At 43.8% G+C, this 14,740-nt stretch overlaps 1 protein-coding gene across 1 annotated transcript in view; it reads left to right on the plus strand.

Annotated features, from left to right (window-relative positions):
- Positions 1-14,740, plus strand: part of itfg1 (integrin alpha FG-GAP repeat containing 1) — a 139,963-nt gene that overhangs the window by 103,625 nt on the left and 21,598 nt on the right. The window lies entirely within an intron of this gene.

Raw genomic sequence — 14,740 nt, forward strand, 5'->3', positions numbered from 1 at the left:
GAGGACCTGCATCTTTGTTACAATTTGCAAAGCTGCACAAGACCTGTGAATGTGCAGAGCTTTATTTTGCAGCACAGAATCACCTGCAGTCCTCTTTTAATTTGTCACTTCTTTGGACGAGTTGATAAAGGGTGATGCTGATGATGCATGCATGGAACTAGTTAGGGCAGGATGTTGTTGCTCACTGGAGTGCTTTTTCTTGAACAGCTCCACTTCATGTATTCTCAAAGGGCTCCTCCCTTCTGTTATTGTTCACTCAGTCCTGTCAACATCTGCCTGTGCTCTGTACCTTTACACACACATAACATGCTGTAGGTAGGAGGGTTTGGTCACAATTCATGCTCTCACACAGATTACGACTGGAATTTCCAAAATGTCTATGGAAAACCTTTTATTTATCATTATGTTGTGACCTGTAGGATCACTGGGTCTCCACGGGGTGCAAAATTCCTACAATACTGGGGATGATAAACACTGTCTTCCCCTCCTCCTTCACACTAACAAGGATTGATATATACATAGGTAGAGAGAGATGGATGCATAGAAAGATAAGACAAGACATCGTAGACAGCAGTGCTATGCCATATTAGCTGCAGTTAACCTAGTTGATGTTACATTATGGGAAGGACACAGAGCTGGATGAGGACAAGATGCCCTGACAGCCTGGGGTCAGGGATATATATAGTCTGTGTGTGTGTGTGTGCTCCTGTGTGCAGCATAATCCCACTTTGTCACATTTCATTGTTTCATGTATCTGTTGGCACAGTTGGGGTACATATGTATTTAAAGATCCAGCGTGTAGGATTTAGTGGTATCTAGCAGTGAGGTTGCAGATTGCAACCAGCTGAATACGGTCCATTTAAATTTTTGGAACATCCCTCGAGGGCCATGCTCAGTGGCACCCCCAGAATTTTTTCATAGCCGTGGCAGGCAGGAGGTTACTGGTGGTTAAGCAGCACCTGAGAGCGTTATTGTGCATACGTGATGGGGGCGTGCGAGGGGCTTGACTGGGGGGCTAGCAGTGTATCAGGGTGGTCTTGGCTTTCCAGCTTTCTGACAGTCAGTCTTAAGCAGAATTGAGTCTTTGTCACATTTGAAAAGAGCTGCTCACAGTAGAAGGTTGTTGCTCTGTAGTTCAATAATTTCATGTTGGTTGTCATGAACATCAGCTGGTTCCACATTAAGTGACGTGGCAAACGTGTTCATTTCCTTTAGTTTACTTTTCATGTCCTGAAACCTCTCACCAAACGCCTGAAGCAGTTTTCACTCAGCAGCATATTCAGATGTCACAGCAGGTTTTCTTCTTACAGAAGAGGAACATGTTCAGTGTTTCCTCTCTACAGTTGAGCTTCCACAGCTTTAATTTCACTTTCAGTGGTTTCACATTAGAAAGCAGAGAGCTGAGAAGCTGCTGGAGCTTGAGGTTCAGCTCTGAGAGCTTCTTGGTAATGTCCACCATGAAGGTCAAATCACACACACGCTTGTTTTCACTGAGTTTCCACATCAGGTTTTCCTTCAATTCCATGAATTATTCCAGACAAACTGACACTTTGGAGCAACTTTACTGTGTCTGGTTTTAGCAGCTCCACATCAGCAACAAGGCTCTCCTTCACGAATTCTTTCTCTGAATGAGGTTTCTGCTTCTTAGCTGTTAGCTCGCTCACCACACAACTTGCCTGCATAACACTGTTTCTGTCAGAATGTGGTCTTATGACAGCTGCTTGTTGGGCATCTAAACTCTGCTGAAGAGCGTTGTCTTTATCAAACTGCATCTGTCCTTGCAGCTGATGCAATTTTTCATGCTTATAGCTATAATGACTCTTGAGATTAGCCTTTTTCATCACAGGAAACTCATCTCACCAACTTACTCTGGCTTGTCTTTAAAGCATAACCCATTTGTCTTGGAAAGTGTGACTCTGTATCTATTTACATTTTGTTGTCAGTCAGCATGATGCATTGATGTGATATCAACGCTACGTCTGTTGTATTCCCTTAGGAGCACATGTAAGTCTGCTATTTTATGTTATTTTCTTTATCGCTGGGAAAGTAATTACATTTTTGTATTTGTGAATTGTTTCTCAGGCCGGATCAAATGGTCTTCCGGGCCACATACAGCCCAGAGGCTGGCGGTTGCCCACCCGCCTCCTTTAGCATACACACTTGACCTTTTAAGAATGAATAGACAGATCACAGTCTAACATCATTATTATTTTACCACCATTGGAAAGCTGCAAGCTCCTGGCTACAAAACAGTGCTAAAACTAATATTCCTATAGCTGCAGTCTTTTCAATTAGGTGCTCGGTGTCCAAGGCCAAAACACTGAGTGGAAAAATTATTAACACGAGCCATCCTGTATTTAGTTATCTTAAACAAACAGTCGCAACAAAACCCCACAGTTTCATTCCCTGCCTGCACACTCCATTGGTTTAAAATATGCAGTTGCACGGGCAAAGAGAGAAACAATGAGAGGGAGTGAGAGCAGGGGCGGAGGGGGAGGGCTGTCACCACCTGCACCCACACCCACTGCAGAGAAGACTGAGACTGATAGAGAATCCCACTGAAGGTGGAGGCGGTGCAGAATCTACAACAACAAGAATTTAGGAATATGAGATGATAACCTCAAACATTTAAAAAGCTCAGTTATTATGTAGGGAATTAGTTTACGCTGGTAACGATGTACTCTGTGGACACCTGGAAGTAAGACACTTGCGTCATTGCAAAGCCATGGGTGGAAATCTGCAGCCTCCACCCCTCTGGGAAGATATTTTAACCTGGCTCAGTCCCATTCCAATTCATCCCACAGGTGTTGGATGTGACTGAGGTCAGGGCTCTGTGCAGGCCAGACACGCTCTTCCACACCAAACTGGGAAAAAAAAACATTTTTCTACACATGGCTTTGTGTGTGGGGGGGGGGCAGCATCATGTCGAAACAGGAAAGGATGTTCCCCACACTGACATGAAGTTAGAAGCACACTGTTGTCTAAAGCAGCATTGCAAGCTGTTGCTGCTTAGATTTCCCTGATTGTGGTGATAATATTTCTTATATTATCAATGTATTAAAAGACAGAGTGAAACCAATGTGAAAACGTAAAAGAGGGCACCTGTACTGATCAGCCTACTTTTCTTATCAGCCTCAAAAATAGGAAAATCCCTCCCAGGCATTCTGAGAGGTGAAATGAAGCATGGTGGGCCACACAAGTGGGGTTGAAGACTCATACCATTTAACTGTGAAGCCCCTGGTTTGGATTCTCTCCAGGGAACTTTGAAGCAGGTCATCCATATTTCTTGAAATTCTACCCACACACACTGAAAAAGATTTTATTAAAGGTTTCCTATTTTTCTCCTGGATCCAGTCGGTCCAGCGAGTTCATGTGAACAGCAGATGGTCTTGACATTTTGTCCACTCAGCCAGTTCATCTCCTTCTGGAGGAAAGTCTCCGGACCCTCAGACAGCATCTTTGTGTTCCTGCTTTGGTATGTTCACTTAGCAGAATCCCATTCATTTAACATTAGAAAATCCTGGCATATTACACTCTGCCCGTGATAACTCCGGCTTACTTTTCCAGTGTGTGTTTGACTGGAGTGCACACAGAGAGGAGGAGAGCGAGAGTAGCCAAAGGCTTTGCCGGCACAACTCCCCAGACCCCTCATTTAACAGCAGCAAAGTGCTGCCAGCGAGCAGGCAGTGTGTGAGTGTGTGTGTGTGTGCGTGTGTGTGTGTACGTGCGTGCATGCATGGGTGTGTGTGGTGATTTAAAGTGTATTTATTCTGTAGCTTGTAGCTCGGGGAACAGCCAGTGAGGCTGCCAGAGATGAGCAATGATGGGGCGCATACAACCACACACACACTCTTATACACGCACCCACAATGTCTGGGCTTCTCCACTGGGGCCCAACGATCTTCACTTACCCTTCACCCTCCTGAAAGGGAGAGAGGAAAAGAGAGATTATCATATGCTGAGAGACAGACCAGGGAAGTGAGAAGACACTGTAAATGAATGGAGTTACTGTAGAAATCAAGGAAGACGGAAGGAGAGCAGAGAAAGAGGGGGAGTGAGTGAATGATGGAGAATGGAAAAAAAGAGTGTGCAGGTAGAGATGGAGAGAGATGAGTGCTTAACAAAAGGAGGGATGTGTGTCAAAGAGCTGTTGAGATGAAGAAGAAGAGAAGACAAAGATAGTTTGGATGAAGACAGGAGCAGAAATAATATAATCTTAGTGTGGTAAGTTAGGCGAGAGAGACACCGCTAACACACACACACACACACACACACACACACACACACTCACACATATACAGTATGTAATGTATACTCACTCAGGCATATTACAGTGATAATGCCACTCTCTTATCTGACAAGTAAAGGTCAACAACAACACAGCCAATGTTTCTCTCTTACTCTTTTCCCTTTTTCTGTCGCTCTCTCTTTTCATCTCGGTTTCTGTTTGTTTGCGCGTGTGTGTGTGTGTGTGTGTGTGTATATTGCCCTACGTTAGTACATATTCTTCAGCCTGTGTTCACTACGTCCACATGTGTTCTGTGTGTGTGGCAGCATGTGTGCATACCCTGACATTTGTCTCTTTATGACCTTGTGCGTCTGTGTGTGTGTGTGTGTGTGAGTGTACGTATCAGACAGTGGTGTGCCATGCCCCTTACTAAGCAGTTTGGATGGATGAGCGTGGGCTGTGATTCTGACAACACCACACCTCATTATCACCTGACTCCTGCTGAGACAGGGAGAGAGGGTGGAGGGGGGGGGGGGGGGGGGGGGAGACAGGCGGGCTGGTGGAGATGAATAGTTGAAGTTATTCATTAACAACCTTTTTATTCCTCTCTCTCTCTCTCACTATGGACACACTGAGAGATGCTGGGAGGGAAAAACACAGCTCTGTGTCTCCCTCTGGGTTCCAGCTCACACCTGGTCGTCCAGGACCATTTTTCTTTGCATGCCAGGGGAGCAGTGTGACATGTAACTTTCTAGTAGCAATATTAAGGTTATAGTCAACAAACAAACAGACAAGCAAGGCCAGTGATTTTGTTCTCACCACCTCAGTTTTGATTTGACCTATCATAGCATAGCACATTGATGCCAGAGTGTGCTGTCACCTTTCATATGGTTGCCTTATGACCAGGGGTGCACATCATTTTTTTTTTAGACAGGTACTTTGGTACTCACCCAGTACAGAACATGGTCTTAATTAACACAACCTCCCTTGCTGTCCTCCGCTTCAGCTCCCTGCATGGTAGATGATGAAGATGCACCGCCCAGACCCTGATATAACCTCTCATTATCGGCTTCCATCCACTGGTCAACTACTGGCTTTAGGTCATATGTGTCTGTGATCATCCTCGACAGCTGAACGTGCATCAGGGCTGAGAGATGAGATCTGTGCTTTTTATTATGGTTTTTATTATGTTGAAATGTGAGAATCGCCTCTCACACACTCCACTGCTCATAGGCAGTATAAAAGACAATCTAATTTAATTGTTGACGTTGGAGTAACAATCTGAGTTGCTTGTACATGTATTTAGTCTTTGGACCAACTCATGCACAGAGGATGCTGCCAAGTGTTTTACTGCTTACTTTAAGCACACCCGTTCTCTCACTGTGGAGTCTCTGTCAAGGTGGCCTCATCTTTCTGAAGAATTGTGCAAATTGTGCAGCCAAAACAGTGGAGGTGATCAGAAATGAGGAAGTCATATCTGATTTCAGATTTTTCAATTAAAATAAGTGAATTTGTCTTGTCTCTGGCAGCATCAGAATTAGAAAGAGGGTTTGTCCTGTGGCCCTCACTGTCAAACAAAATGGCCACCATCTTTAGATTGTTACAGAGTTCAGTTTGTCCTTCTGAAACCTGTTGGATGTGCTCTTACAAATGTTGCCAATGCCAAAAATGTTGACATCTCCAGAAAACACAGAAAATGCTTTGTGCAGATAGATAGACATTACCAATAAAATAGTAAATAAGATCTTAAATTAACGAATGAATGACGTGCACAGTTGAACAGTTCAACAGGAGCTGTTATACATTCTTATGGCAGCAGGAATGAATGATCTCCTGAACCTCTCAGTTCGACAGCGCAGGGAGAGGAGCCTGTTACTGCGGCTGCTTCTCTGAGCTTCCAGAGTCTCGTGAAGAGGATGACTTTTGTTTTTAAGGATGGCTTGCACCATACTCCTCATCCTCCTTTCCGCCATGGACCCCACTGATTCCACCCTCCCACCCATCACAGAGGCACACCTACTGATCAGCCTGTTACTGTCTCTAACAGTCATACTGTTCCCCCAACAGACAGCACCGCAGAGGAGAACACTAGCAACCACAGACTGGTAAAAAATGTGCAGCATTTCATTACATACACCAAAGATATGCTGCAGGTCACTGTTATCACAAGTAGCTTGTTGCATTTGAATGGCTGGCAGTAGTCTTGATAATTTTCAACAGTGTGTCATGCACAGCCATCTTCACCACGGCAGCATTTCTTGTTCCACCTTTTTGTAAATAAATCTGCAGTAGCTTGATAGCAGAGTGATTAAATGTCTCACAGTAAGCAACCTTGCAATCAGCTGATTTGGCACAGTTCTCAAATTTTGTTAAAATGTCATTTTGCATGCTACCGTTGACAGCAGCCCTGTTTGTGCGCACAGTGACAAAATTTGTTGTCCAGTCATCCAAGCCTGCATCATGGAAGAGCTTCACGAGTCCATTCGTTATGACCTGTTTAGTTCAGTTAGCACCTAATTCAGCCAGTTCAAGGAAGTCTGAGGTAAACTCTCCGTTGTTCCACATAGACACAATGTAAACGGTCTGACGCACACACATTATGCGAAGTCACGTTTCGCAAGAGCTGACGATTATGCATCTCTGATCTGGTGATGCATACCAGGTATGAGCACCCCTGCTTATGACTCACAGGACAGGAGGACAAATTAGCCACATTTTAAGGGTAAAAGAAGAGAAGAAAAACATTTTCTTGTCTATTAGCTACTATCAGGAGCTAAAACAGGAGTTTGAACATCACTTGTGGTGTAATATTTTTTTCACCTTCCTCACTCCAGCATTAATACTGGAGTAATACTAGTAATAGTATAATAGTGATAATAGTAACAATAGTGATTCTCTGGCAACTCCAGAGTCACCTCCCATAGTCCAGCCAGTGTGCTGCTGTCGGGTCCAGGGAGTGGCCAGCCTGGGAGCCGAGCAGTTTGATGGTGGGTCCATGGAGTAGAGAAGGTGGAGATGGAAAATAATCCATTTCTGTAGAACGGGTGAACTATGAATTACAGATTTTTCGCTGGGCTCATTGTGTGGGGTTTGCAAGCTAATACATTTTCTGAATTCATTTGACAATCAGTGCTCTAGACTTACAAATTGCATTGGGTTTGTGTGTCTGTGGTTATGATTTACATCAGCTGCTTGGACCCCAATAAACCTGCCTGCAAGTGTAGTCACCTGAAGACAAACAAATACATTTCTTGATTTAAATGACTGGCTCATGGCCTTAGAATCACAAATCAGCAGTATGCACACCTTTTCAGGGAAGTCGTGGAGGACAGTATTTTATAAACAGCTTTTCAAAGTATCCCAAATGTGGTAGTTGTTGTGCCGTGAGATACAGTGAGAATTTCCATTTCACTTCTATAATATATTTCGATGGAAATCCAGCCATTGTCATCGCCAATAGCCTGTCATTACATTAGCTTCTTTGAACCCAACAAATTTGGCCCTTGGTGCCGCCAAGCCACAAATTGAAATAAAATGAATAATGTAACGGTAACAGGCAAAAAGAAAGAATGGTCACAACTCTGGGGTAGTTAGCTGTGTCCAGACGGGACAAGTGTGCCTATGCTGCCAAAGATTATTATGCACAGAGAGGGAAGAGAGGAGAAAGGAAAAGAGATGGGACATAAGAGAAGGAAGAGACAGGAAGAGGGAGGACAGAGGGAGACGGACAGAAAAAAGAATGAGTGCTCATAGGGAGGAGAATTATAACATGCCCAGATCAATGTGGAGCTCTCTGCAGACTGTCCAATTAGGCTAATGAGTTCAGGGGATTAGCAATGGCCCGCGCTCTCTCTCTCTCTCTCTCTCTCTCTCTCTCACTCACTCACTCACACACACACACACACACGGTGTACATACCCATTGTCAATGCACAACCTTTAAAGAACACATGTTCACCTGAAGCAACACATCCACACACATATTTATCATATCTTAAGCTTTTAGACATTTAGAAGATCCAAAACAACTTTGATGCAAATGGAAATGGAAATGTGCGTGTGTGCTGAGTGCTGTTGACTCGCACCTTCACTTGAAGCCCTTCATGCTGCTTTTTGCTTCATCATGCTGATGCCTCAAGCAGTGTCGTAACATCCAACCCATTGTGCTTGACGTCATACTGATCTATGGCCACAGCGCACCCCTATTTTCAGAGACCTCATCAGGTCAACAGTGAGTGTTAGTCTATTCTCAAACCACTTTATTGCACAGTATTTGGAAGATAGGCTTGCAACACACCGGGAGAATCATGATATGGAAGTGAGATAGGAGAGTAGGTGGATGAGAGAAATGAAAAGGTTTGGAAGGGGAGAAAATGAGAGGGTTCAGAGGACAGAGCTGAAAGCACAGAGTTGCAGAGAAAAAAGGAAAGAGAGAAAATGAGGGTGGAACAAAAGAGAATGATAGGAGATGGGAGGAGAAGAGCACAGAGAGATCAGAACAGAGGGAGGGGAGATGAGAAAAAAATATTGGAGTGGAAGGAAAAAACCGACAGGAGAGATAACCCTCCACACAGACGTGGAGAATTACTACTGATCAGACTGAGCATGCTTTTTCCTCTTCCCTGTTTTTCACTCCTTCACCTCCCTCCTCTATCCCTTTCCCCTCATCTTTTTTCTCCTCCGCATCCCCCCTCCAGCCCTCCTCTCACTTTCATCTGTCTCTTTTCTCTTTCTCTTCTCACCCTGTAATCCCTCTTCTCTGCAGCCACTTTATAGACACCATAAATTGTCAAGAGACTGTTTAACTTTTAATTTGTCACTGTTGTTGTCTGCCTGGCTGTTGATCCATCAGTCTGCAAACATCCTTGGGTTTAAATGCATGAAATGCTTTTATGTGTCTTAATGTTATGATGTAACTTAACACTAAGATTCACCCTCAGTTTGTTTGTCAGATGAGGAGTTTTGAAAGAGGCTGCCATCATCAGTTTGACCATGTTTATAGCCACGCTAGCAGCATGGGTACCAATGTCTGTCTGTCTGCCAGTCCACCATTTTGGTCCAGACTGAAATATCTCAACCACTATTGGATGGACTGCCATTAAATGTAGTGTACTGTATTATTTTGCTCTATTCTGTTTGCATGCGGTGCTTTATACTATTTATGCAGAAACAATGGCAGCCTCAGCTGTATTTTGCATTTAATGCTAATCAGCAAATGTCAGCACGCTTACATGCTAAACTAAGGTAGCGAACACGGTAAACATAAAACTTGATAAACAGCAACATGTTAGCATTGTGATTGTATTTTGCCATCCTAGCGTTAGCACCGACTGAAGCCGCCGCTGTGCTGACGTGCAGCCTCGCGGTGCCGCTTGCCTGCTGCAGACTCTTAGTCTTGTTTATACTCATAACAGTGCAGATATTTGTAACAGCAGGGTGGATACAAGCAAAGGCAGCTCTTTTTTCAGTTGTAATGGAAGAAATGAGAGGCTAAAAGCAGTCAAAATCTCCTCTGATAAGCTTGACTTCATGAAGCCACCTTTTCACCACACCAGGGAAGTTTGACAGTCTCCTAGCACTGGCTAAGACAATCATGTTTTTTTTTTTCTTTTTTTGTTTACTGCCAAGTTTCTACTCCTGCCAGTCTTGCAGTAGCCAGGTGTCATTCCAAATATATTGCACTGAAACTCACCCCACTGAAAACCCACTTTGCTTTGTTGCTTAGTGCTACAGGTTCCAATTGGTTGAGTCTTTTCTTCAAAGTTTGTCAGAATAGAAGTATTTATAGATGTTTCTATTCTCAGCAAACACTCAAAGACAAGGTCTTACATGAGCAAGTGCACAGCTCATTATCCTCCAAATGCTCACTAATAGAACTCAAGAACACGCGCTTACAGTACGCTGTTTAAAAACATTTCTTAAACTGTCTCAGCATTTCATTTATTTTCTGTCTTGTCTGACTCATTTGTTTTTTTTTTTCTTTATCATGATCTTCTATTGCCTTGTAGCTTTGTAGTCATTGTTCCTGGTAGTTTACCTCTGAAAAATACATGAAAAGTAAGCTAGTGAAAAGATAAGTGAAGCATGACATCACTGAATAGAGAATTCATGGAGCAAGGACAGAAAATGTGAAGGAGCTTAATTTATAGCGAACCTGCTATTTCTATTTCGTTTTTAGTCAGGGCAAACTAGGGTGATGACAGCTGTCTTTAGGTTTCTTTCGCTCACTCTCACTCACTCATTCACACACACACACACACACATACACACACACACACACACACACACACACATACGGTGTCATCTCTGTCGTAGTCTGGGCACAGGTGTCAACATGCTTCAGTAGTGTTTGAGAGGCAGTGCAAAGCTGGATGATGATAAGGACAGAACAACTATAAAGCCCTCCAGGGCCTTCCGTGTATCACCACACACACACACACACACACAGCCTCACATACACCTATACACACACTTTTCTCACAAATCAATGTCCAGATCTTAACACCATTGTATGGGCACTGAAGGGGGCTCTCTAGGCGAGGCGAGCTGTGTGTGTGTGTGTGTGTGCGTGTGCGTGTGTGTGTGCACTTCTATCCCTCATGGCTCCACCCTCCATCTCTGCAATTTGCTCCTTTTATCGCCATCAGGGGAGCAAATGGTTTCTATAGCGACAGCCGCTAGGAATTTCTTTGAAAACATTTTTTTCTTTCAGTTTTGAAGCCCTGAGGAGTCAGAGTGTGTGTGTGTCTGCACTGCAGGTCCATTATATCTAGGGACGTATTTCCTTTCTAGATGAATTGATGTGGTCGTTAGCATAGATCGCTGTCCTATCGAATGCAGTAGGATCTGCAGGTATCATGTTGTCACTTTTAGAAGTTTGATTTTAGATGTTTTCTGTTTGGATTGCTCATTTATTCTTGATTTGTTATCTTCTTTTATTTGTCTCAAAATCCATTTTTCCTGCTCGACGTCACATTGTCACTCTTCACGTCTGCCAAGAGGTGGTAAAGCCTCCAGACAGGACGAGGTTTTTCATGAGGATAAGTGTCATAAGACCGTGGCAGATGGACACACACACACACACACACACACACACACACACACACACACACACACACACACACACACACACACACACACACAAACACACATTATGTTGTAGCTCCCTCAGAGGCATCCGTGTCCTCTCCCTGTCTGTCTTTTTTTCTCTAATGTTTCTCACATTATTTTCCTCCAATTTGCCTTCCCCATGAGGAGGTAAAGATTGTCTGCTTCAGTATCAAGGGGAGAGTTTGTTTCCCAAAATCCTTGTCATATCTGGCCGTCTGCTCTGAGAAAAATGTCAGAACAGTCAAAATTCATTTCACCAGGCATGGGAAACACATGCACCACAGACCGCTGTAGGTTAAACGGACGTATAACATCTCCTGAAATCATTTCATGTGCATTTGCTGTGTTCTGAATTAGTTTCAGCCCTCAGTGTCAGCTGTGACGAGCATGGGCATGTCAGCAACAATTTGAGATCAAACCAGAGGAGTCCTAGCATTCAAGGGTGTTTGTAGAATGCATAACTGTGTGTGAGTGCATGTCTTTGTACAGTCCTGCAGAGCGTGTTCATCCGAGTCAACGCACTTGACAGAAATATTTAACTCCCAATAAAAATGCAGTTTGCTCTGTCACATGATGATGGCACAGACATTCTCTTCATTGACAAATGGTTTTGCAAAACTGAACAAAATCTCAATCTCTCTCTGCCAAGTATACAGAGCAGTACAAAGAACAGTCTTAGATTACTTTTGCAAATTGCAGCTCCGCAGCTGTTGAAACCTTTGCGGCCTCCCAGTTTGTTGTGTTGTGGTATCAAAATGCAATCTTTAGATGTGTCTCCCTCGAAGAAGGACTTGTTGAGCGAGTGGAGAAAAGAAACTGAAATTCACCACTTATGAAGTGCACGCAGCCTAATCTCTGCAGTGTTAAGCTGCATGTATACGTCAGCGGCTGTGTGGCTCATGAGGTACAGCAGGTCATCCTTTAATCCCAGGGTCGATGATTCGATCCCCGTCTTCTGTCCGTGTGTCAGACTGTCCTTGAGCAAGACACTGAACCCTGAGTTGCTCCCGATGGGCAGGCCAGCGCCTTGCATGACAGTCCCGCTGCCATTATTGTGTGAATATGAGAGTGAATGCATGAATGAGAGGCAATATTGTAAAGCGCTTTTTGTCCGTTTAGGTAGTAAAGGACTTTATGAATGCAGCCCATTAACCATGAGGCTTTTGCCTGTGTGTGGTGTAGTAGGTGCTTTGCACATCATTAACATCGATACAGTAACGTGGAGTAGAGGCTAATGAATCTATCCAGGCTCCCTTCAGACCCTGAAGAAATCCTGTCTTTGTGTTATTATTGTCTTGTAATTTCTTATCTGTGGTTTCAGTGTATATGGAAGGTCTTGAAAATGCATTTAATTCAGTTTCCTCAAAAGTAAGTCTTGTAAGTTCTTTTCTCTGACCTCCTATAGGCAGTAATGATAGTTCTGGGAAGTTTTTGCATCTGATTGCGTGCTGTCGAGTGACGTTAAACACCTCTAAACTAACAGTGGGATTGTTACCACAGTGAATTGTGCGCACATGAGGCTGTTCAGTCCTTTTTGCAGAGGTTCAGTCAGCAGACCTGTAGCAAACACTGTCACTACTACCAGTGTTTGCTACAGTTTTGCTACAGGTAGGAAGCTCATCATCTCACAATGGGCAGGAGTCGATTTAGCAAAAACTTAAATGAGCAAAAACCATTTTTAATCAGTCTTGCACTTCAAGGTCATTATTCTATTTTAGAAAATTAGAGGCTAGAAATGTTTTTCCTTTGATGAGATGAGAAAACAGCTTCACCTGTTTCAGCTGCCTCAGTAGGTCTGCAGTTAGTTCGATTTTTAACTTCTTATTTCAGTTATAGATTGTTTCCTCTGGCATTAAAGCAGTGATTCACAGTATTTGTATTTGTCTGTATCTTAGCCATGTCTTTTCAAAACCATGTTATCTGTTGTGTATTCCACCCATCCCAATTCTGAATGGGTAACTGAACGATAATTGAAAGTCCAGACTGTGTACATCAGTGCATGTGGGGCAATTTTTCTGGTGGACAGAAACAACTCAGTTTTAGGATTCAGTAGAAATAAGTGGAATGCTCAGATGGAGAAGAACAGTTTATTCTGCTTCATTCTGTCTGGTTTATTTGAATTTTGTCCCGTTTCTCTCAGCGCAATTTGGGCTATAACCTTTAGACATCTGTATTTACTTTCGTGTGTGTGTGTGTGTTCATTTTATTAGCTCAATTTTGGAACACTTACTTGTTGAATGTGTTGCATATTGTGCCCGGATATGTGTGTGTATTTAGAACTAAAAAAAAGATAACAAGGACATGCAGATGTGCGCGCACACACACACACACACACACACACACACACACACACACACACACACACACCGAGGCCAGCTGCTTGTGCTTTTGTGAATCTGCTTTGTCCTCTAAGAGATGGATTGCAGCCTGTCAGTCATGTGTACAGGACGGAATTCCCTGCCAAGACCTCCACTGGCTCTGACACACACACATGCACACACACACACATTTGTGTTTCCATCACTTCAGAGGGCATTACTTTGACTTACATTCATTTCATGGAGACTTACCTTCACCATAACCAGAACCAGTACTTATCTAAGCCTAAACCTAACCTTACCAAGACCTTAAACCAAGTCCTCATCCTAAAAATATAATGATGTGGGATGTGGGGACTTGTTTTTTGTCCCTATAAGGAAAGTGTTTCCCCACAATGTGACTGTGTAAACAGATTTATGTCCCCACAACATGAGCAACACACATCCTCACAAACCACAGAGACTCAAATACACCGCTCTGTATAATACCCTTTGCCAGCTTCTCCATGTTGTGAAATGGCTTTGCTCCGGCCGCGGCCACATTTCTTAGCCAGTGTACACACACTCACACACAGACACAGCACTCAGCAGACGCTAAGCCAGGCTCCCTGCCTGCAACGTAACCCTGCTTGATCCTCCATCAGACACACACACGCACTCAGACCCAGTCCACCCCGCTGAGTGGCCGAGTGCAAGCCGTCCACCTGACAGGGAGCAGCAGTCTGTCAAAAACATCAAACCAAGACTGGCTTAAAGGTCCAATCCCCTCAAAAATCCTGTTGTGACCAGGCCGATGGACAGGGTTCAGGGTTGGGTGAAGCACCAAGTGGTTAGTGGAGAGGTTTAAAACGGCCTCCCCTGCTGGATCCATCTCAGAGGAACACTCTGTTGCACCCCTGCTCTTTCCTCTGTAGGACAGGCAGTGCTTGGTAGTCTGTCTTGCGTTTGATTGGTGGATATCAACAACAAGAAATTCTTTAACATAAAGGCCACTTCATGGTTACATAGAACCAACAGGAGCAGGTGAATGAGATCTGGGGTATTTGGAGGTGACTGGTGCTGACTTGCTCAGCACAAGCAGCAAA

Source organism: Chaetodon auriga, chromosome 1, assembly GCF_051107435.1.
Source record: "Chaetodon auriga isolate fChaAug3 chromosome 1, fChaAug3.hap1, whole genome shotgun sequence".
Classification (NCBI taxonomy): domain Eukaryota; kingdom Metazoa; phylum Chordata; class Actinopteri; order Chaetodontiformes; family Chaetodontidae; genus Chaetodon; species Chaetodon auriga.